Raw genomic sequence first — 24,462 nt, forward strand, 5'->3', positions numbered from 1 at the left:
ACATAGTATACCTAGTTTCTTGCAATTTTTTCATATTGGAAACATAGAGGTGGAGATGTAGTTCCTCTCTCATAATAATTCCAAGTAGGAGCGTAAAGCACATGCATATTATATTCATAAAACCATCATGTGCAACGGTAATCGGCAACTCATCAATATAATCCTTAATGGGAACTAATTTCTCCGATATAGTGTAGTTTGGAAAATTCAAAAAGATAATAGGACTATCATGTGTGAGTGCAATAGCAACAATTTCATTCTTTACATAAGGAATGTAGCAAGTTCATCTCCATAAGCATAATTCATATTGGCATCTTGACCACAAGCATAGCAAGCATCATCAAAAAGGGATATTCCAAACGAATCAACAGGATCATAGCAATTATCATAGCATTCATCCTTCCTAAGAACGAAGGGGCATTAAACAATGTATGAGTTGAAGAGTTACTCTCATTAGAAGGTGGGCACAGGTAGCTAATCCGCTCTTCCTCCTTTTGTTCTTCGCTCTACTCATCATCTTTTTCATCCAATGAGCTAACAATTTCATCAATTCCTTCTTCCATAGACTCCTGCAAAATATTAGTCTCCTCTTGGACAGCGGAGATTTTCTGAATAAATGCATCAATATCGGAATTGTATTAATAATTATCATAGCAATACTTAAGGATGGCAAAATTTTCAGGTCTGTAAACATCATCATCAAAAGCTTCATACTTTAAAAACAAAGATTCAATTTCATAAGCACCCTTAAAAGCGACAAATTCTTCTGTTTGTTCCACAACATAATAATCGTATATACCATTGGCATAAGAAGCCAAGGTTTCATTATCATTAAATTTGCATGAAAAGTGAAGCTATGGAGCATTCATCCTAGAGCAACAAGTAAAATCATATCTCAAGCATAAATCCTAAGCATACCAATGCTACATATAAATTTGATCCCATAAAAGTTTCCCTTTTTGTGTCAAGCGATAACCCCTAAAGTATTCACGTTGATCCAACGTTACTCCCATTATATAGTTGAATGGGGTTTTCTCAGGATTATCAAAGTAGTGCATAATATCTTTCACATCACGATCATCAAGGGTTTTAAGAGGTTCCCCATCTCCATGAGTAGCAAGTACAAGTATTTTTTTGTCGTTTCGTGTTCCATATCCATAACTAAAGACAAAGAACAACTTAGAACTGAAAATAAAACCTACTTAGTGATAAAGAAAACAAGCACACCCGAGAATATTCACCCGACGCTATTGCTCCCCGGCAATGGCGCCAGAAAAAGGTCTTGATAACCCACAAGTATAGGGGATTGTTTGTAGCCTTCTTCGATAAATAAGAGTATCGAACCCAACGAGGAGCTAAAGGCGGAACAAATATGCCCTCAAGTTCTATCGACCACCGATACAACCGTACGCACACTTGACATTTGATTTAACTAAAACAAGTATGGAACTATTTTGCAAGAATAAAACTACGAGTACTTTGCAAGAATAAAACTATGAATAAATTGCAAGGTAGTAAAAGTAGATAGCTTTTGTCAACGAGAAAGTCATTTTTCCCTAGGCAATCGATAACAAGTACTGGTAATCATTCTTGCAATTTTATATGAGGGAGAGGCATGAGCTAACATACTTTCTCTACTTGGATCATATGCACTTGTGATTGGAACTCTAGAAAGCATCCGCAACTACTAAAGATCATTAAGGTCGTAAAACCCAACCATAGCATTAAGTATCAATTCCTCTTTACTCCCATACGTCATACCCCACTTACTCGGGTTTAAGCCTCTATCACTCTCGCAATCCACCATAAGAAAACCATAAACATATTGCAACACCCTACAGAGGGGGTCCCTCACGTTTGCGCAAGATGGAGGGCACCGTAGGGAAGTACCAGAAATAAAATATACAATCATACACACCAAGATCACAATTAACCAACAGGACAAAATGGATCTACTCAAAAATCATAGGATAACCATAAATCATTGGGAAATAATATATGGAGTTGAGCAAGCAGTCGTGTGCCATGCCGCGAGAGATGGGTGGATCCCAGCAACAGCAAGCCAGCGAGAGCAGCTGCAGCAAGAAGCGGCACTACGTGAGAGGTGGCAGCAGCCGGAGCCCAGCTGCCGCGGCGCTCTCCTGGAGTGGGAGAGCAGTAGTGCCGTGCAGCAGCACCGGGTACACGGAGACCACAGTCGCCGGCCGGCGAGCTCACATCGCCACCACGTCGGTGAGTCTCCGCGGGCAGGCGGGCGTGAGGAGAGCGCCCCAATTGCGGCTGCGAGACGGCCGTGGCTGCCGGATCCCGCCATGGCTCAGCCTCCGCGGGCAGGGCACAATGCACAAGGCGAGGCGGCCTTGGTGCCGGCCCTGTTAGCGGCCGGATCAATTTCGACGGCACACTGCACGTGTTTGAGAAAATGTCAACTCAAACCTCTGCTGCGCCGAACCAATTTTTTTAGGAAAAAAACCAGAATGAAAACCATCACAAAAGAAAAAAAAGGACCTACATGGCATGCCTAGTCAGAAGTTATTTGGGAAAGATTTCAGATATGGGCTAAATGTGGAAAGAATCTTTAAATTGGGGGTAAAAATATGACCATTTCTCATTTTCTGGGGTAATTTCTACCACTTAGGTTCATTTTGGGGGTAAAAAAGGGAATTAACTCTTCGTTATATAATGCTCCACTTCCTCCTTTTTATCTTTATAGGACGTTCCATCTTTGCATAGTTGTTTTTGCAATTCACTTCAGTCTAATATTGGACCATTTAGCTAAAAGGTTGATGCTTTGAATATTTGGCAGGTAGCCCCGGGTGATAGAGATGAACATCAATTTGACAGAGTGAGAGAAATTGGAATGGTGATTGTCGAAAAATGCGATTATTCACCCCTTACCATGCGATTATTCACCCCTTGCCATTGATAATAGGCCATAAGAAGCTTTGGGGTTAGAGTACTACAGAGAGTTAGTAACAAGGAATCTCCTCGAACCAAGTGATGGGAGTTATGATCAAAGTCGTTGTGCAGTAATCCCCAATGTACTCCGTTCATTTGCACATCATATGGCAAGAGATGAAGTGTTGCTGGTTGAAAATGGAAAAAATTACCACTAGACCATTATCAAAGTTTCATAGAGTATCTGTGTCAAACAAAGGGGCCGAGTACAATGATTTACAGACTCATAGGTTAATAAGAGCATTATTATCTTTTGGGAACATGGTGATCAAACCTGGTAATTCTTTGAGTACTCTTCCACTCCTGCGGATACTACACGTGAACAAGACAAAAGTTTCTGCACTGGTTGACTCACTGCACCACCTCAAACTTCTGAGATACTTGGATCTTAGTAGCACAGATGTGTCTGCATTACCAGACTACATTGGTGAGATGAAAAGTTTGCAGCACATCTGCCTCCACGGCTGTCAAGATCTGTCACATATTCCTAAGAGCATTGTGAATCTAGAGAGGTTGAGGTTTCTTGACATCTCCGAAACACAGGTGCTGATAGTACCAAGAGACTTTGGAAGGCTTGTCAATTTGGTGAACCTGAAGGGATTTCCAGCATACACTGATACTACTGCAAAAAGTTGGTGCACTATGCAAGAGCTTGGGACACTTCACCATCTTATGCATCTTACAGTAAGAGGGCCGGAGAATATATCTTCCAGCTCAATGGATACATCTGTGAATCTTGTTGAGAAGAGGCGTCTTAGGTCATTGTGGTTATATTGCACTAGCAGTGATGCATATGAGCAGCACAACCAAGAGGTATATGACGAGCTCCACCCTTCGCGCTCATTGGAAGATCTTACCATCATAGGATATTTTGGAAGGCAGCTCCCAGGGTGGCTGTTTTCCTGCACAAGACTTCAACATCTCTAACAATCCCAAGTGGTGTGATGGTATCTCTATTAGCAAGCTTAACAGTAACATTTATGTCTTCTATTTCAGCGGATGCAATGTCATCCATAATTTCTTGATATAAAGTAAAAGAAATAGCACATACGTTGGCAACTAAATCACATAAACCATGATAACAATGATATCCTATTTTGACTGAGACAACAGGCATGCCAACAATCGGTCTATGTTTATCTTTTTTATCAGGTTTGGCAATTCTAGCAGCTTCATCACAGAAGTAAATAACATGCCCATCAATATTTTCTAACAAGAGATCTTTAACCATAGCAACACTAGGTTCAACTTCGATTTGTTCTGGTGGTCTAGGTGCTCTAATATTACTTTTGCAAACCACAGTTGAAACCTTAGCATGTTCCTTTATCCTAACAGGGAAAGGTTTTCTCCGATATAAGCAGTAGGCAAAAATGGATCAACATTGCAAATGATAGTCTCTCTTTAGCTATGGCCGGTTCTTTAATTGCTTCTTTAATATGGGGGGGGGGGATATTTAAACCACTTCTCCATAGGAGATCAACATGAGTAGCAAAAGATTCTCAAAAGGAGGCTACTATCTCAGAGTCAAGTCCATATTTAGTGCTAAACTTTTGAAAAGCATCGGTATTCATAAAAGTCTTAACACAATCAAACTCAAGCTTAATACCTAACTCTTTACCTTTGCCGAATTCCAAGTCTTCAGAGTTGTGTTTAATTCTTTCTAAGAGATCCCACCTGAATTTAATAGTCTTCTTCATAAAAGAACCAGTACAAGAAGTACCGATCATCATGAGAAAGCTAAGCATAAAATTGATTTAAGCCTCCCCCAAGCTAGAGCGACACTTTCCCCTTCATGATGTCAAAAATTATATATATAATTCCGATCACAATGAACTAGACGCATAAGATAAATTTTTAGGTGAAATTCCAATTTCAATCGATTCCAGTTCCAAGCTCCAATATCATCGCATAGCCTATACCATGCCAATGCTTTTCACTTCAAAGATAAAGGGAAAAGCTTCTTCTTAGCTTCATCTCCGGGTAAATATGCAAGCTTAAATAATCCAGAAATTTTGTCCACATATATCAAGTGCATATCAGGATGTTTGGTTCCATCTCCTGCATAAGGATTAGCTAGCAGTTATTCTGTCATACCCGAAGGAATTTCATAGCCAATATTTTGAGTAGGTGCAGTAGGTTGAGGGGCAACAAAATGTGCTTCCGGTCGAGGTGATGATACCTCGAACAAACCCCTAAAAGGATAATTCTCCATAGTAACAAATAACAATAAATTTCAGCACGTAGTAATATATTTTCCATACCAATTTCCAGTTACCAAGAGTGCTTCACTCCCCAGCAACGGCGCCAGAAAAGAGTTTTGTTGACCCACAAGTGTAGAGGGCCAATTTTAGTCCTTTCGATAATTAAGAGTCTCGAACCCAACAAGGAGTAGAAGGAAATGACAGGTGGTTTTTAGCAAGATAATTTCTACAAGCACGGAAATTGTAGGTAATGAGAAGTTCGATAGCAAGATAATTTGTAACGAGTAAGTAACGGTAACGGTAAGTAGCATGCAGCAAGATAGCCCAATCCTGTTGTGGCAAATGACAGACCAAAACGGTTTCTTATATAGGCAAAGCGTTCTTGAAGGCACACGGGGATTTCATCCAATCACTTTCACCATGTTGATTTGATTTGTGTTTGCTACTTTGATAATTTGATACGTAGGTGGACCGGTGCTTAGGTGCTTCTCTTACTTGAACAAACGTCCTAATTATGATTAGCTCCCTCGCAAACATCCGTAACTAAGAGAAAATTATTAAGATAAAATCTTGTTGGGGAACGTAGCAGAAATTCAAAATTTTCCTACGTGTCACCAAGATCTATCTATGGAGAGACTAGCAACGAGGGGAAGGAGAGTGCATCTACATACCCTTGTAGATTGCTAAGCGGAAGCGTTCAAGTGAACGGGGTTGATGGAGTCGTACTCGTCGTGATTCAGATCATCGATGATCCTAGTGCCGAACGGACGGCACCTCCGCGTTCAACACACGTACAGCTCGACGATGTCTCCCACGCCTTGATCCAGCAAGGAGAGAGGGAGAGGTTGAGGAAGACTCCATCCAGTAGCAGCACAACGGCGTGGTGGTGATGGAGGAGCGTGGCAATCCTGCAGGGCTTCGCCAAGCACCTACGGGAGAGGAGGAGGTGTCACGGGAGGGAGGGAGGCGCCAAGGGCTCAGGTATGGATGCCCTCCCTCCCCTCCACTATATATAGGGGCAGGGGAGACAGGGGAGGCGCAGCCTTGCCCCTTCCTCCAAGGAAGGGGTGCGGCTAAGAGGGGGGGAGGAGTCCATCCTCCCCAAGGCACCTCGGAGGTGCCTTCCCCCTTTAGGACTCTCCCCTTTTTCCTATATCTTGACGCATGGGCCTCTAGGGGCTGGTGCCCTTGGCCCATGTAGGCCAAGGCGCACCCCCTACAGCCCATGTGGCCCCCCGGGGCAGGTGGCCCCACCCGGTGGGCCCCCGGGACCCTTCCGGTGGTCCCGGTACAATACCGATGACCCCGAAACTTGTCCCGATGGCCGAAACAGGACTTCCTATATATAAATCTTTACCTCCGGACCATTCCGGAACTCCTCGTGACGTCCGGGATCTCATCCGGGACTCCGAACAACATTCGGTAACCACATACAAACTTCCTTTATAACCCTAGCGTCATCGAACCTTAAGTGTGTAGACCCTACGGGTTCGGGAGACATGTAGTCATGACCGAGATGTTCTCCGGTCAATAACCAACAGCGGGATCTGGATACCCATGTTGGCTCCCACATGTTCCATGATGATCTCATCGGATGAACCACGATGTCAAGGACTCAATCAATCACGTATACAATTCCCTCTGTCTAGCGGTATGGTACTTGCCCGAGATTCGATCGTCGGTATACCGATACCTTGTTCAATCTCGTTACCGGCAAGTCTCTTTACTCGTTCCGTAACACATCATCCCGTGATCAACCCCTTGGTCACATTGTGCACATTATGATGATGTCCTACCGAGTGGGCCCAGAGATACCTCTCCGTTTACACGGAGTGACAAAATCCCAATCTCGATTCGTGCCAACCCAACAGACACTTTCAGAGATACCCGTAGTGTACCTTTATAGCCACCCAGTTACGTTGTGACGTTTGGCACACCCAAAGCACTCCTACGGTATCCGGGAGTTGCACAATCTCATGGTCTAAGGAAATGATACTTGACATTAGAAAAGCTTTAGCATACGAACTACATGATCTTGTGCTAGGCTTAGGATTGGGTCTTGTCCATCACATCATTCTCCTAATGATGTGATCCCGTTATCAACGACATCCTATGTCCATGGTCAGGAAACCGTAACCATCTATTGATTAACGAGCTAGTCAACTAGAGGCTTACTAGGGACATGGTGTTGTCTATGTATCCACACATGTATCTGAGTTTCCTATCAATACAATTCTAGCATGGATAATAAACGATTATCATGAACAAGGAAATATAATAATAATCAATTTATTATTGCCTCTAGGGCATATTTCCAACAGTCTCCCACTTGCACTAGAGTCAATAATCTAGTTCACATCGATATGTGATTAACACTCAAGGTCACATCCCCATGTGACTAACACCCAAAGAGTTTACTAGAGTCAATAATCTAGTTCACATTTACCATGTGATTAACACTCGATGAGTTCTGGGTTTGATCATGTTATGCTTGTGAGAGAGGTTATAGTCAACGGGTCTGAGCCTTTCAGATCCGTGTGTGCTTTACAAATCTCTATGTCATCTCCTAGATGCAGCTACCACGTTCTATTTGGAGCTATTCCAAATAACTGTTCTACTTGGAGCTATTCTAAATTGTTGCTCCATTATACGTATCCGGTATCTCTACTCAGAGCTATCCGGATAGGTGTTAAGCTTGCATCGACGTAACCCTTTACGACGAACTCTTTTACCACCTCCATAATTGAGAAAATTCCTTAGTCCACTAGTTACTAAGGATAACTTTGACCGCTGTCCTGTGATCCATTCTTGGATCACTCTTGTACCCCTTGACTGACTCATGGTAAAGCACACTTCAGGTGCGGTACACAGCATAGCATACTGTAGAGCCTATGTCTTAAGCATAGGGGACGACCTTCGTTCCTTTCTCTCTATTCTGCCGTGGTCGAGCTTTAAGTCTTAACTTCGTACCTTACAACTCAGGCAAGAACTCCTTCTTTGACTGGTCCATCTTGAACACCTTCAAGATCATGTCAAGGTATGTGCTCATTTGAAAGTATTATTAAGCATTTTGATCTATCCTTATAGATCTTGATGCTCAATGTTCAAGTAGCTTAATCCAGGCTTTCCATTGAAAAACACTTTCAAAATAACCCTATATGCTTTCCAGAAATTCTATGTCATTTCTGATCAACAATATGTCAACAACATATACTCATCAGAAATTCTATAGTGCTCCCACTCACTTCTTTGGAAATACAAGTTTCTCATAAACTTTGTATACACCCAAAATCTTTGATCATCATCAAAGCATACATTCCAACTCCGAGATGCTCACTCCAGTCCTTAGAAGGATTGCTGGAGCTTTGCATACTTATTAGCATCTTTCGGGATTGACAAAACCTTCCGGTTGTATCACATACAACCTTTCCTCATTAAAATCGTCGAGGAAACAATGTTTTGACATCCTATCTGCAAGATTTCATAAATAATGCAGTAATTGCTAATATAATTCCAACAGACTCTTAGCATCTCTACGAGTGAGAAAGTCTCATCGTAGTCAACTCCTTGAACTTGTTGAAAAACATCTTAACGACAAGTCGAGCTTTCTCAATGGTGACACTTACCATCATTGTCTGTCTTCCTTTCAAAATCCATATGTACCTAACAGCCTTACGACTATCAAGTAGTTCTTCCAAAGTCTACACTTTGTTTTCATACATGGATCCTCTCTCGGGTTTTATGGCCTTGAGCCATTTATCGGAATCCGGGCCCACCATCGCTTCTCCATAGCTCGTAGGTTCATTGTTGTCTAGCAACATGACCTTTAAAGACAGGATTACTGTACCACTCTGAAGTAGTACGTATCCTTGTCACCCTACGAGGTTTGGGAGTGACTTGATCTGAAGTTTCATGATCACTATCATAAGCTTCTACTTCAATTGGTGTAGGTGCCACAGGAACAACTTCCTGTGCCCTGCTACACACTGGTTGAAGTGATGGTTCAATAACCATATCAAGTCTCCACCATCCTCCCACTCAAATCTTTCGAGAGAAACTTTTCCTCGAGAAAGGACCCGATTAAAGAAAAACAATCCATATTGCTTTCGGATCTGAATTAGGAGGTATAGCCAACTGTTTTGGGTGTCCTATGAAGATGCATTTTATCTGCTTTGGGTTCGAGCTTATCAACCTGAAACCTTTTCACATAAGCGTCGTAGCCCCAAACTTTCAAGAAACGGCAACTTAGGTTTCTCCAAACCATAGTTCATACGGTGTCGTCTCAACGAAATTATGTGGTGCCCTATTTAAAGTGAATGTGGTTGTCTCTAATGCCTAACCCATGAACAATAGTGGTAATTCGATAAGAGACATCATGGTATGCACCATATCCAGTAGGGTGCAACTATGACGTTTGGACACACCATCACACTATGGTGTTCCAGGCTGTATCAGTTGTAAAACAATTTCCACAATGTCTTAATTCTGTGCCAAACTCATGATTCAGATATTCATCTCTATGATCATATCATAGATCTTTTATCCTCGTGTCACGACGATCTTTCAACTTCACACTGAAATTACTTGAACCTTTCAATAATTCAGACTCGTGATTCATCAAGTAAATATACTCAACATCTACTCGAATCATCTGTGAAGTAAGAACATAACGATATTCACTGCATGCCTCAGCACTCATTGGACTGCACACATCAAAATGTGTTACTTCCAACAAGTTTCTATCTTGTTCCATCTTACTGAAAACGAGGCTTTTCAGTCATCTTGCCCATGTGGTATGATTTGCATGTCCCAAGTGATTCAAAATCAAGTGAGTCAAAACGGTCCATTTGCATGGAGTTTCTTCATGCATATACACCAATAGACATGGTTTGCATGTCTCAAACTTTTCAAAAACGAGTGAGCCCAAAGATCCATCAATATGGAGCTTCTTCATGCGTTTATACCGATATGACTTACGTGGCAGTGCCACAAGTAGGTGGTACTATCATTACTATCTTTTGGCATGAACATGTGTATCACTACGATCGAGATTTAATAAACCATTCATTTTAGGTGTAAGACCATTGAAGGTATTATTCAAATAAACAGAGTAACCATTATTCTCCTTAAATGAATAACCGTATTGCGATAGACGTAATCCAATCATGTCTATGCTCAACGCAAACACCAAATAACAATTATTTAGGCTTAACACCAATCTTTTTGGTAGAGGGAGCATGCGATGCTTGATCATATCAAGCTTGGAAAAAGTTCCAACACATATCGTCAGCTCACCTTTAGCTAGTCTCCGTTTATTCCGTAGCCTTTTGTTTCGAGTTACTAACACTTAGCAACTGAACCGGTATCTAATACCCTAGTGCTACTAGGAGTACTAGCAAAGTACACATTAACACAATGTATATCCAATATACTTCTATCGACCTTGCCAGCCTTCTTATCTACCAAGTATCTAGGGTAATTCTGCTCTAGTGGTTGTTCCCCTTATTACAGAAGCACTTAGTCTCGGGTTTGGGTTTTACCTTGGGTTTCTTCACTAGAGCAGCAGCTGATTTGCCGTTTCATGAAGTACCCCTTCTTGCCCTTGCCCTTCTTGAAACTAGTGGTTTCACCAACCATCAACAATTGATGCTCCTTCTTGATTTCTACTTTCGCGGTATCAAACATCGCGAATACCTCAAGGATCATCATATCTATCCCTGATATGTTATAGTTCATCACGAAGCTCTAACAGCTTGGTGGCAATGACTTTGGAGAACCATCACTGTCTTATCTGGAAGATCAACTCCCACTCGATTCAAATGATTGTTGTACTCAGACAATCTGAGCACAAGCTCAACAATTGAGCTTTTCTCCTTAGTTTGCAGGTTAAGAAAGTCATCGGAGGTCTTATACCTCTTGACATGGGCACGAGCCTGAAATCCCAATTTCAGCCCTCAAAACATCTCATATGTTTTGCGATGTTTCAAAAACGTCTTTGGTGCCTCAACTCTAAACCGTTTAACTGAACTATCATGTAGTTATCAAAATGTGTATGTCAGATGTTCGCAACAACCACAGACAACGTTCGAGGTTCAGCACACTGAGCGGTGCATTAAGGACATAAGCCTTCTATGAAGCAATGAGGACAATCCTCAGTTTACGGACCTAGTCCGCATAATTGCTACTATCAACTTTCAACTAATTTTTCTCTAGGAACATATCTAAACAGTAGAACTATAGCGTGAGCTACGACATAATTTGCAAAAACCTTTTGACTATGTTCAGGATAATTAAGTTCATCTTATGAACTCCCACTCAGATAGACATCCCTCTAGTCATCTAAGTGATTACATGATCCGAGTCAAACTAGGCCGTGTCCGATCATCACGTGAGACGGACTAGTCATCATCGGTGAACATCTTCATGTTGATCGTATCTTCTATACGACTCATGCTCGACCTTTCGGTCTCCGTGTTCCGAGGCCATGTCTGTACATGCTAGGCTCGTCAAGTTAACCCTAAGTGTTTCGCGTGTGTAAATCTGTCTTACACCCGTTGTATGTGAACGTTAGAATCTAACACCCGATCATCACGTGGTGCTTCGAAACACGAACTGTCGCAACGGTGCATAGTTAGGGGAGAACACTTCTTGAAATTGTTGTAAGGGATCATCTTATTTACTACCGTCGTTCTAAGCAAATAAGATGTATAAACATGATAAACATCACATGCAATCAAATAGTGACATGATATGGCCATCATCACTTTGCTCCTTTTGATCTCCATCTTCGGGGCTCCATGATCATCATCGTCACCGGCATGACACCATGATCTCCATCATCATGATCTCCATCATCGTGTCTTCATGATGTTGCCTCGCCAACTATTACTTCTACTACTATGGCTAACGGTTAGCAATAAAGTAAAGTAATTACATGACGTTTAAGTTGACACGCAGGTCACAAATAAATAAAGACAACTCCTATGGCTCCTGCCGGTTGTCATACTCATCGACATGCAAGTCGTGATTCCTATTACAAGAACATCATCAATCTCATACATCACATATATCATTCATCACATCCTTTTTGGCCATATCACATCACATAGCATACCCTGCAAAAACAAGTTAGACGTCCTCTAATTGTTGTTTGCATGTTTTACGTGGCTGCTATGGGTTTCTAGCAAGAACGTTTCTTACCTACGCATGAACCACAACGTGATATGCAAATTGCTATTTACCCTTCATAAGGACCCTTTTCATCGAATCCGATCCGACTAAAGTAGGAGAGACAGACACCCGCCAGCCACCTTATGCAACTAGTGCATGTTTGTCGGTGGAACCGGTCTCACGTAAGCGTACGTGTAAGGTTGGTCCGGGCCGCTTCATCCCACGATGCCGCCGAATCAAGATAAGACAAGTAACGGCAAGCATATTGAACAATATCGACGCCCACAACTACTTTGTGTTCTACTCGTGCAAAGAATCTACGCAATAGACCTAGCTCATGATGCCACTGTTGGGGAATGTAGCAGAAATTCAAAATTTTCCTACGTGTCACCAAGATCTATCTATGGAGAGACTAGCAACGAGGGGAAGGAGAGTGCATCTACATACCCTTGTAGATCGCTAAGCGGAAGCGTTCAAGTGAACGGGGTTGATGGAGTCGTACTCGTCGTGATTCAGATCACCGATGATCCTAGTGCCGAACGGACGGCACCTCCGCGTTCAACACACGTACAGCTCGACGATGTCTCCCACGCCTTGATCCAGCAAGGAGAGAGGGAGAGGTTGAGGAAGACTCCATCCAGCAGCAGCACAACGGCATGGTGGTGATGGAGGAGCGTGGCAATCCTGCAGGGCTTCGCCAAGCACCTACGGGAGAGGAGGAGGTGTCACGGGAGGGAGGGAGGCGCCAAGGGCTCAGGTATGGATGCCCTCCCTCCCCTCCACTATATATAGGGGCAGGGGAGAGGGGGGAGGCGCAGCCTTGCCCCTTCCTCCAAGGAAGGGGTGCGGCTAAGAGGGGGGTAGGAGTCCATCCTCCCCAAGGCACCTCGGAGGTGCCTTCCCCCTTTAGGACTCTCCCCTTTTTCCTATATCTTGACGCATGGGCCTCTAGGGGCTGGTGCCCTTGGCCTATGTAGGCCAAGGCGCACCCCCTACAGCCCATGTGGCCCCCCGGGGCAGGTGGCCCCACCCGGTGGGCCCTCGGGACCCTTCCGGTGGTCCCGGTACAATACCGATGACCCCGAAACTTGTCCCGATGGCCGAAACAGGACTTCCTATATATAAATCTTTACCTCCGGACCATTCCGGAACTCCTCGTGACGTCCGGGATCTCATCCGGGACTCCGAACAACATTCGGTAACCACATACAAACTTCCTTTATAACCCTAGCGTCATCGAACCTTAAGTGTGTAGACCCTACGGGTTCGGGAGACATGTAGTCATGACTGAGATGTTCTCCGGTCAATAACCAACAGCGGGATCTGGATACCCATGTTGGCTCCCACATGTTCCACGATGATCTCATCGGATGAACCACGATGTCAAGGACTCAATCAATCCCGTATACAATTCCCTTTGTCTAGCGGTATGGTACTTGCCCGAGATTCGATCGTCGGTATACCGATACCTTGTTCAATCTCGTTACCGGCAAGTCTCTTTACTCGTTCCGTAACACATCATCCCGTGATCAACCCCTTGGTCACATTTTGCACATTATGATGATGTCCTACCGAGTGGGCCCAGAGATACCTCTCCGTTTACACGGAGTGACAAAATCCCAATCTCGATTCGTGCCAACCCAACAGACACTTTCAGAGATACCCGTAGTGTACATTTATAGCCACCCAGTTACGTTGTGACGTTTGGCACACCCAAAGCACTCCTACGGTATCCGGGAGTTGCACAATCTCATGGTCTAAGGAAATGATACTTGACATTAGAAAAGCTTTAGCATACGAACTACATGATCTTGTGCTAGGCTTAGGATTGGGTCTTGTCCATCACATCATTCTCCTAATGATGTGATCCCGTTATCAACGACATCCAATGTCCATGGTCAGGAAACCGTAACCATCTATTGATTAACGAGCTAGTCAACTAGAGGCTTACTAGGGACATGGTGTTGTCTATGTATCCACACATGTATCTGAGTTTCCTATCAATACAATTCTAGCATGGATAATAAACGATTATCATGAACAAGGAAATATAATAATAATCAATTTATTATTGCCTCTAGGGCATATTTCCAACAAATCTAACCTTAGCATTAAACATTTGGGTCCAAATCGGTCCCTTACGAAGTAGCACGTAAACTAGGGTTTAAGCGTCTGTCACTCTAGCAACCCAGCATCTAATAACTACTCCACAATGCATTCCCTTAGGCCCAAATATGTTGAAGTGTCATGTCCATGTTCACATGACACCACTAAGGGAATCACAACATACATATTATCAAAATATCAAACACATATGAAGTTCACATGATTACTTGCAACAAGATTTCTCCCGTGGCCTCAAGAAAAAGGGTAACTACTCACAAGTGATAAACATGCTAAAGATCAGAGGGGTATTAAATAGCATAATGGATCTGAACATATAATATACCACCAAATAAACCATATAGTAATCAACTATAAGATGTAATCAACACTACTAGTCCCCCACGGGTACCAATCTGAGGTTCCAGTATAAAGATTGAACACAAGATATGAACTACCGTATGAGAGGAGATGGTGTTGTTGAAGATGTTGATGAAGATTGGCCTCCCAAAGATGAGAGGGTTGTTGGTGATGATGATGGCTTCGATTTCCCCCTCCGGGAGGCAAGTTCCCCCGGTGGAATCGCTTCGCCGGAGGGAAAAAGTGCTCCTGCCCAAGTTCTACCTAGAGAAGACGGCGTTCTGTCCTGAAATTCCTCCGCTAATTTTTTTTTCTAGGACAAAATGACCTATATACTAGAAGATGGGCACAGGAGGTGGGCCGAGGAGGGCACAACCCACCAGGGCGCGCCTGGAGCCCTGGTGCGTCCAGGTTGGTTGTGCCCACCTGGTGGGTCTCCTCTAGTAGTTATTTGCTCCAATAATTCTTAAATATTCTATAAAAATTCTGTATGAGGTTTTAGATTATTTGAAGATATGCAGAATAGGTACCTCTGACGTGCTTTTTTAGGTTCAGAATTACAGCTGTCGGCATTCTTCCTCTTTGTATAAACCTGGCATATTATGAGAGAAAAGACATTAGAATAACTCCATAAAGCATTATTATGCATAAAAACATTATAAATAACAATAAGAAAACAACTTATATTTACTAATTGAAGGCACCTTTCAAGCCGTTTAATTAACCCACATCATCAATATTAATTATAGCGTTGGATTGTAGAATTTACCGTTAGGATAGAAGAAAAAGTTGCGTAAAAAAGATGGTGGACTAAAAAAGGATCTATCACGGCCATGGGTTGTGAAAAAAATATGAACGTATACACATGAAAACTCCATGATGTGTTGCGTAATAAACATGGTGCAGTAAAAAAAGGATCTGCCACGTGCATGGGTAGTGAAAAAAATAGGAACCTACACGTATGAATACTCCATTATAGATGATAAAGGAAAAAAGAATCCACGAATAGAGACCTCCACGGATAAAAACTACACGATTGTCCGGCGGTAGTAAGAAAATAAAAAAATCCACACGTGAAACTCCACGATAGACAAAAAAGGAAAAAATATGCGTGGAGAAAATATCTCACGACCATCTAGAAATAAGAATAGAAGCTCCTCAGCCCGCTCCTTAGTGATTTGGGATTCCTGGCCGTCGGATCAAAACGCTTGATGAGTTTTGGGCCGTTGGATCGAGAGGTGGGAGGATCTAGGCCGTCGGATCTAGATGAAACACTGCTGGAATGAATAGTAATGGCAACAGAATGTAAATACCATGCCCCCACCAGGGCATTTCGGTCATTTCGTGTGGTGGGGGTATAAAAGGGGGCGCTCATTTGACGGAGACCTAGCCGCCTCCTCCCTCGCTCGCTCCCGCAGCCGCCTCCCTCCTCCCTCCCGCCATCTGCTCCCCCCGCTCTCGCCGCCGCCTCCTCTCCTCCCCCGCGCCCCGCTCATCCCGCCTCGCCGCCGCCTCCTCTCCTCCCCTGCGCCCCGCTCCTCCCGCCTCGCCACCTCCTCCTCTCCCCTCCCAGCCCCGCCACCGCGCCTCCCTGCCCCGTCGCCACGCCTCTCTCCAATCCCCGACCCGAGCTCCACCGCATCCATACCTGCTCGTCAGCAGCAGGTGGGACCGGCCCGACCGTCCACAGCCTGCGCCGTCCCCGCGGCGTCGCCACCTTCATCCGCGTGCACTCGGCGATGGCGCCACCCACTGCGGGCCCTTGGACCGTGCTGCTCGAGCGCGGCATCGGCTGTCGATCTGTCTGGAGACGGAGATGGAGACGTCGCAGCGGAGGCAGAAGCAGACGCTCGATGCGGCGCTCCCCCGTCCCTCCTGCTCCTGCATCAGCTGCAGGCGCTCGATTCGGTGCTCTCCCGTCGCTCCTCCTCTCAATCGCCGGGAGGGGCGCATCCTTCTACTTGCGCCGCTGCTCCAGGTTCTCCTCTCTCTCTCTCTCTCTCTCTCTCTCTCTCTCTCTCTCTCTCTCTCTCTCTCTCTCTCTCTCTCTCTCTGACTATTGCGATGGAACTGCAGGAGACGAACAAGTTAGGCTCGGACGTTGCTGGCCGACGGTTTGGTCTGAAGAGGATGCTCCCCTCTCCCTCTGTAATTAACAGACAAGGTACCATCTTTCTCTCTCAGATATGATGCATCCATCATTTGGGTAATAATTTTTTTCCATGAGTGGCCCTCAGTTGCCCCTAAAAGCTCATCTACTGATGTTGCTGAGGTTACAGCCATAACCCTCTTGCTTTGGATAGATGTTATAATTTGTTTTGCATAAGTGTGCCAAGTGTTGAACTGATTCATGTGGCTGGTTGTTATTGGGCATTTGTGTGGTTTAAATATTTCAGTATCAGTGCAAGATCATCTGGCTATTTGAGTATTTATCTTGGTACGTGAACATAGTCAAATCAATATAACACATGAATACTTGACATGGCTATCTGTTTTAGTCTCGAATTGATATTTTTACTCTCCTGAAGCATTCCACATGGACCATACCACTCTGAATATAATCAGCCTTTGGTTCAAAAAGGTAACTACATAGCTCACTTTGCAATCATTCGTGCAGACATCAGAAATGCCTGGTTTCTGCAAGGATGGTGATTGGTGAATATGAGAGATGTCCTGATTGGTCTTCCCACCAGTGGTATCCAACTCCATTTGTTTAAAATTCATATAGATTATTGAGGTGCTAATTATGTTCTCATATCAGTGATGCTTTCCTTTGATTACAGTTACTATTTCTGCTTAATAAAAAAGAATCTTCTATAGAGTGTGCTCCACTAGCCATTAATTGTTGAAACTGCTTTGTTTTTGTTAGTGGTGCAACATCTCATGGTACTTTATGGCTATTGGAATTTTTTATCTTTCCCTTTACCCTTTGGAATGGTGAGTACTGAGTAGTATATTCATTCCGACATCACCTGTACATTATCTTTGCAGAAGTTTTGAATTCTAAGATACCCAGATGTTATGTTCAGTCAGAGATGTGCATTGTGATTTATGTACTAGCATAGCTTGTCCAAAGAAAGAGTTACAACTACTGACTCCTAAGTAACACTGCATAGGATATGCGATTATTTAGTACGACATCAGAAAGATGAATTTTTTTTTTGGTTTCACACTTTTCTTTGGAAATAACAATGTGCTCATTGATGTTGCCCAATTTCCAATTGATGGATAACATGGCTACTGTCCAATTTCTTATTTTCCTTCATTTTCCCTTGTTCTTGCAAGCTTTATGATTACACCTGCAAGGTAGTAGTAGGGAGATTGTCGCTGAATTCCAACATGTAGGAATATCTTGCTTCCAAAACTTCATTTATCTTTTTGCAATATGCCATTTTCTATGTAGTTTTGAAGTTTACAGATCATGTATATTTATTATCATATCCTGCCCAAAACCTATGTTGGCATGGATCTGCCACCCCCTCCATTCCGACAATCATCTTCAAGTATTTGGGGCTGGGCCTCGATGGCTTGATGCTCGGACCTCGACAGGGATCTGCACCATTTTCTCTGCAAGCCGACGTGGATTCGCCGCCCACTCCCCCCGTCCTACCTCTTTCACATTCCTTCAGGTACCTCTTCCTCTCATCTCCATTCCCACCCCCTCATTGCAATTTTGGTTCATGCATAGTAATCTGACATGGCATGTACATAATCTGAGGATGGATTTAGTTTTAATGCTATATTTCCTATTCATAATCAGTAGACAGGAAACATGTAGAATCTCTTACCATTCTGTCATAGATGTTTCATGGATGAAGTAGATTTTAAAATCAAGCTCTTTACTGGTATTTTAATGTGAGGATTGACACAATTGTTTGACTACCTTACCAATTTACAGACGGTCTTGATGCGCAAGGAAGGAGAGGCCTAGGTAGCTGCAGAGCCAACCAAGGATGCTGGTCAGGCTACCTAGCTCACCATCAAGTTCCTGAGTCGACAAGCCCACTTCTGAGGCAAATTGAAGCCATGCACGTATTGGTGCTTCAACAGATTTTTCCTTGTGCATCAGTTAGTTCACCTTTCTTTCCTTATCTGGTGCATATACCACCTACACAGTATGTGAATTGAGTTTTGTCTGAAGTATGCTAATCAATTGTGTGCTAATTTTAACAGGGGTCAGCTGCTCGAAGGGAAGAACTTGGGCTGGTGTGGAGAGAACCTTGAACTCTCGCCTTCAGGTCTGTGGTCTGCTCTGTACTGCCATCAGTTCAGTAGCTATTTTCATGTAGTTTATGCTCTTCTTCCCTTCTGCTTATCATACATAAACCAATTGCTCGCTTATTTTCACCCCCCTAATTATTTTGAGATATTCCATACCATGTTATCTGAAAACATTAGCGAGTTACATTATCCCAGATTGTTGAGTTGCCCTTTTTGTTCTGCTATGTCCTCTTCATCTCCAGCCACTGGTCCACTGTTCTATGGTTTTATAAAAAGGAAAATATTGTTCTTTTTGTAGCTCATTGGTATTTATAGATGTAGATGCATATCTTCCACTACCTGATCTTTCCCCATCCCACAGACCATATGTTTTGATCTATACACAGTTTTTAAATTCAGAGGCTTACACCGTCGCCTTTCCTCGGGGCTCGGAAGGAGGAGCGCCGTCCGTAGACAAAAGAGGAGGTTGAGACATCTGAGACGACTACTGCATCAAAAAGAAAGTTACTGCTGCGTCAACTCAGGCCGCGGAGATGACGGCACTGGCGCTGGTGCAGTGGTGCTCACGGTGGTCGGTTGCTCCGCTGCCCGACAAGCCGGTGGCCGCGTTGACCTATGGCCAATCCCCGCATCGCTTTATGTCGCCAGGGACCTGTGGACGGCGGGGCCGCGATCAACGACAGGAAGGCCAGCCTGGCCGACGCCTTCAGGAGGATGGTGGCCGTCATCCAGCTAGACCACGCCATCAATGGCAGCTATGACGGCCTGCCCGTGCTTGCCGGTGTTAATGTGGCCGTCCGTTCCCCGGACGACAAGGTGCTTATGTGTTATTTGTTGACAGGTTGTACGATTCCTCTTGATGTTTGCTTGATTTTATACATGCTCTGCGTTTTGATGTGCTGCACCTTCAGGGCGGATAAATCATACAAGCTGACTACCTGCAACCGGGAACCCGATATATGCCCGGATTAAGGTTAGTAAAAAATGTTGTACTCAATAACTGCCTATCAACTCCTTGACTGCATATATTCTGCTGTTGTGAATGCATGAGAAAAAAGGCCTATTTCTAGCGAGACCCAGACCGAAAAATGTATGGCCACACAAAGTTTAATTAAGACTATGTATCCAGATGATATGGCACACAGATGAACCGGGACTTATAAAGTGCCCTGTATCACACAGATGTATCCATGGTGTACAAAATTAGTACTTAAACATTGGTGTACATACATGAGAAAAAATATTGTTGTTTTGTAAAAATATTGTGTTCATGCATATCTATTTTTGAGCCCCTCACTTGCTAACATGAGTGACATCTAAGAATCAAAGTCCACTGATGAACAATTAATTATAAAAGCACTGTATATCCTTTCTCTTGGGGGTTATTTGTTAGTTTCTCTGATATTAACTGTAAAATGCGTATTTTCATCATTTGACTGATAGTCTAATATTGAACATAAATATTTATTCTTGGATGATATGTGTGAGTTGTGGACTTCTTGCCCTTTATCACAAATAGATAGAACATACTTCAGAATTGAGTTTTCAGGTTGAGTTGCATATTAGTTTTTTTAGTTTTCCTTTGTCGGTTTTTCTGGTCCAGCCTATAAGTTACTTAGTTTGATTACTGCATGTACAGTTTGTTTCTGCTTCTGCTTCTATTTCTACTTTATTTTTGTATTTACATTTGAATTATTTCTGCACCTACTTTATTTCTACTTCTACTATTTTTCTACACCTACAGTTTTAGTGCTTTATCTGCTCGTGGAGCTATGCCTATGTTGTATTGGGCTAAAGTTTGATTGCTTGCAGGGGTATGTTGATGTTGAATACTGGAGTAAGAATGATCATCAATGCTCTAATGAACCTGCATGATGTAGCATTACTATTAGGGTATAGGGTTAGACACATACTTTTTTGACAATGGGTAGACAAGTGTAGTTTTCAAGTGTAGTTCCCAATTGGTTTAATTAGTTTTCTTGTGTTGATTTCACTTTTACTGTAAAGCAGAGGCTGACTGCTCGTGGCAGCGCCGGATCCGGTGGTCAGCCGTCGTCGTTGCCTGTCCTCTTTGACGGGAGAGCACATGGAGAATGGACTCGTCGTAGCGCTGGATCCGGTGCCCAGCCGTTGCTGTTGCCTGTTCTCTTTCACGCGAGAGCGCATGGAGAAGGGGCTCGTGGCAGCGCTGGAACCGGTGGCCAGCCGTCGCCGTTGCCTGTCCTCTTTGACGTGAGATCCACGCTGCTCCACTTCATCCAGGTTCACCCGGCATCATGGAGCTTGATGAGCCTTCTGGCCAAACACGCCATCTTAAAAAAAAGGACCAAAAGTGCGGGAGGCCCCGCGTCGCCTTGCCCAGGGCGGCTCGGGCGTCCCTAGCCTAACCCTAGCGCCGCCACTCCTCTTACTCCCTCCTGCCGTCGCGCCGCCGCCGGAGGACGCCGCCGGGTGAAACCCGTGCGGTCGACGGCGGCGGCGGGGCTTCCTCTCGCGGCGGTGCCTGGATCTGGTGGGCACAGATGCGGGTTGCACGTCGGCGTGCGCTAGGACGCGGGTCCTGGCGGTCGAGGCGGAGATCCACTGCTGGATGGACGCGCGGCTGTCCCTGGAGATGGATCTTCCTCGCGATGGTGGATGCGTGCAGGTGCGGATGGGTGTGCGCTCTCCCGCTCCCGCGGCGCGCTCCGCGCCCTCGGGAGATCCCGGTGTGCGGCGGCGCTGCTGATGGCCGGGGTCGGCATGTCGCGGTGGCGCGCACGGGCTGGCGCTGGCCGGAGGTGGGGAGCGGCGGTTGGAGGCAGGCGGCCCTGCGGTGCGGCGTGCACCGCCGCCGCCACGCGGGTTCTCGGCTCCATGTAGAAGATCTGCCCCTGCTTCGATCTGTCCCGATCCGTGCTGGCACCGGTCCTTGGCGGCGGTTTGGGCGTCCCCTATGGCCGGCCTGGCGGATCTGGCGTGCGGGTGAGGTTCCGGGGGAAACCCCTGGCTGGCGCGGCAGCTTCCCCAAAGTCGACGCCTTTGGCGCCGATCCCCTTCCTGAAGGCTTTGGGGTGGATCCTCTCCCTTCCGCCTCCTCCTCGAGCTATGGCGAAAGCTTTTGTTCCCCTGGTCTGGGCGTCGACGGCACCCTGGTGTCGTGCTCCTTCTTGAAGGCGGCGGCTGGGAACAACTCTTGGTGGCGGGGCTGCTGGTGGCGTGGTGGCTTCGGCCTTCTACTTGGTGCTGCGCCTTGCTTCGCGGGACTAGCGGACGGTTTCTTTGGTGGAGCGGTGCTGCATCCATCCATTGATGGCGACGGATCTTGACGGCGTGGCGCAGTGCACATTCGGAGTTTGATGTGTGGTGACGGTCACGCGCAGGAGGTCGACGCTGTCTGGCGTCGTGGTGGCGTCGGCGGCAGCGAGACCGGGCAAGGCCGTTACAACAGTACAGCTCTGAAGATGGATATGTGGTAGGTGGTTGTGGCGGTCTCATACCCGGCGGGCGGCCTGGTTGAGGAGCACGCCGGACTGATGGGTGCCCATACCCGACAGGCGTCCAGGTTGGGACCTCAAGTCTTAGATGTTAGGTTTGGCTGCAAGGTCTGTTTGGTATTAGGCCCAGACCATCAGCGCCCCTTCATCAGTTAGATAGGAGTAGCGACAGAGGTTGCGAAGATGGTGGCTTTGGTCTTACTGTTGTACGACTTTGTAAGATTTTGTGCTAATAATTAATAAAGTGGCCGTATGCATCATCCAGATGCAGAGGCCGGGGTATTCCTTCTTTTTGAAAAAAAAGGAAAAAAACGGATCGTGACACGCCTTCTCGGATACCCACTACCTTGGAAAAATCAATGACGAATCCTACATGTATTACTTGACTTGAACAGGACCTCGGGTTTTGTCTCCTAAGCTTAATCCCGTGAGTACAAGCATTCATGGAATCCCGTGAGCATATTAACCTACTTTTGTCTTCACGTGAGTGCATTAAGAAAGGGGAATCCATACCAAATTGTGATGCATCAAACGAATATGAGTTGATTGCCTCCTGTCACTTTGCCCTTGCCGTAGTTCTGATCACTGCATTACATTGAATTAATTATTGTCGCTATTACGAACACCTTAGTCCGTTGCTGCATAGTAGATACAATGTGTAAGTTTCACTACAGACAGTACCAATATATGTTTTTATCTTAACAATCTAAATTGATTTATGGTTGGAAGTGAAGGCAGGCAAAGCTTATTACTTCCCAACCTAATGACGTCGTATGAAACTGTGCAGCTCAAATTAAGTTTTATGGCCATATTTTTTATTTGAATATATATAAGTATCATCGTATTAAGAAGCCTAATATGACTAACATGATTTACTATTTCTTTGAGCCATTAAAATGTGCTAGGGAATGGTTTTGAGGGTTATTGTATATTTTTAATGGAGAAGCTTCATATACACAAGTAGAAAAAGGCCCATTAGTCCCGGTTCATAAAGCCCACTTGTCCCGCTTCCTGAACCGGGACTAAAGAATCGGTACTAAAGCCCCCCCCCCCTCCTTAGTCCCGGCTGTGTTACGAACTGGCACTAAAGGCGCTCCACATGGCCGCTCTCTGGAGCTCCACCTTTAGTCTCGGTTGGTAACACCAACCGGGACTCATGGAATTTTTTGAAAAAAAATTGATTTTTTTTTAAATTGAATTTTTCTTATTTTCAAATTTCTGGATTATTTGACAATTCAATCTCTAATCACCCCTCATCACTGCTCAATTATGAACCACTCATTCCAAATCGTCTAACTTCCCGATCGGTCATCCATCCTCTCACTACTCCAGCCTGAGCACGCTTAACTTTCAAGTTCTATTCACCCTAGTTTCCAAGTCTGCACTTGTTGTTTTCCTGACAATACTAAGCTGTGAATCCTATTAACCCTTAGGAGTTGAACTTGAGCATTAAGCACCGTTTGAATTTGAAACTATTATTCTAAAAAACAATAATTATTTAGTAACACTAATATTTCTTAAATAAGTAGTTTGACTACAGTTTGACCATATTTGACCATAGTTTGACCAAAAGTCAAGAAAACAAAAAATAATTATTTATTAACACTAATATTTCTTGAATAAGTAGTTTGATCATAGTTTGACCAGATTTAACAAAAAGTCAAAGAAACTGAAATTTGAGCATATCTTTTTTCCCTTTTAGAATTTGAGGATTCTAAAATTTTGCAAACATGCCATAGGCAATCAAAATCGTATGCGCACTTTCGTGCTGTTTTTTTATATATTATGCGGGTTTTTTCAACATCGTATGCAAAAGATATGGCAGTTTTACTTTCTCATAACACTTTTTTGCGTCCAAATTTAAGTTTTTAATTTTTCATAACTAGTAGATGTAGTAACATAACTACATCTTGAAGGATTTTAATTTTTGAAGTTTTTATCATTTTCTTCTGTTTTTTTTACAAAATTGAAAA

The 24,462-nt window shown here is 44.2% G+C and overlaps 1 long non-coding RNA gene across 5 annotated transcripts; it reads left to right on the forward strand.

The window, feature by feature from the left end:
- The first annotated feature begins 16,324 nt into the window (after positions 1-16,324).
- Positions 16,325-21,006, forward strand: LOC119361936. Of its 5 annotated transcripts, none has more exons than XR_005173027.1 (8): positions 16,325-16,770; positions 16,869-16,956; positions 17,410-18,421; positions 18,691-18,860; positions 18,966-19,030; positions 19,413-19,854; positions 19,925-19,986; positions 20,826-21,006. It is a non-coding gene; the product is annotated as an uncharacterized LOC119361936 (long non-coding RNA). The 5 variants fall into 5 exon arrangements; XR_005173024.1 differs by having other exon boundaries at positions 19,413-19,829; XR_005173025.1 differs by having other exon boundaries at positions 19,400-19,829; positions 19,925-21,006.
- Positions 21,007-24,462: the final 3,456 nt, after the last annotated feature.

The sequence above is a fragment of the Triticum dicoccoides genome, chromosome 2B (assembly GCF_002162155.2).
Source record: "Triticum dicoccoides isolate Atlit2015 ecotype Zavitan chromosome 2B, WEW_v2.0, whole genome shotgun sequence".
NCBI lineage: Eukaryota > Viridiplantae > Streptophyta > Magnoliopsida > Poales > Poaceae > Triticum > Triticum dicoccoides.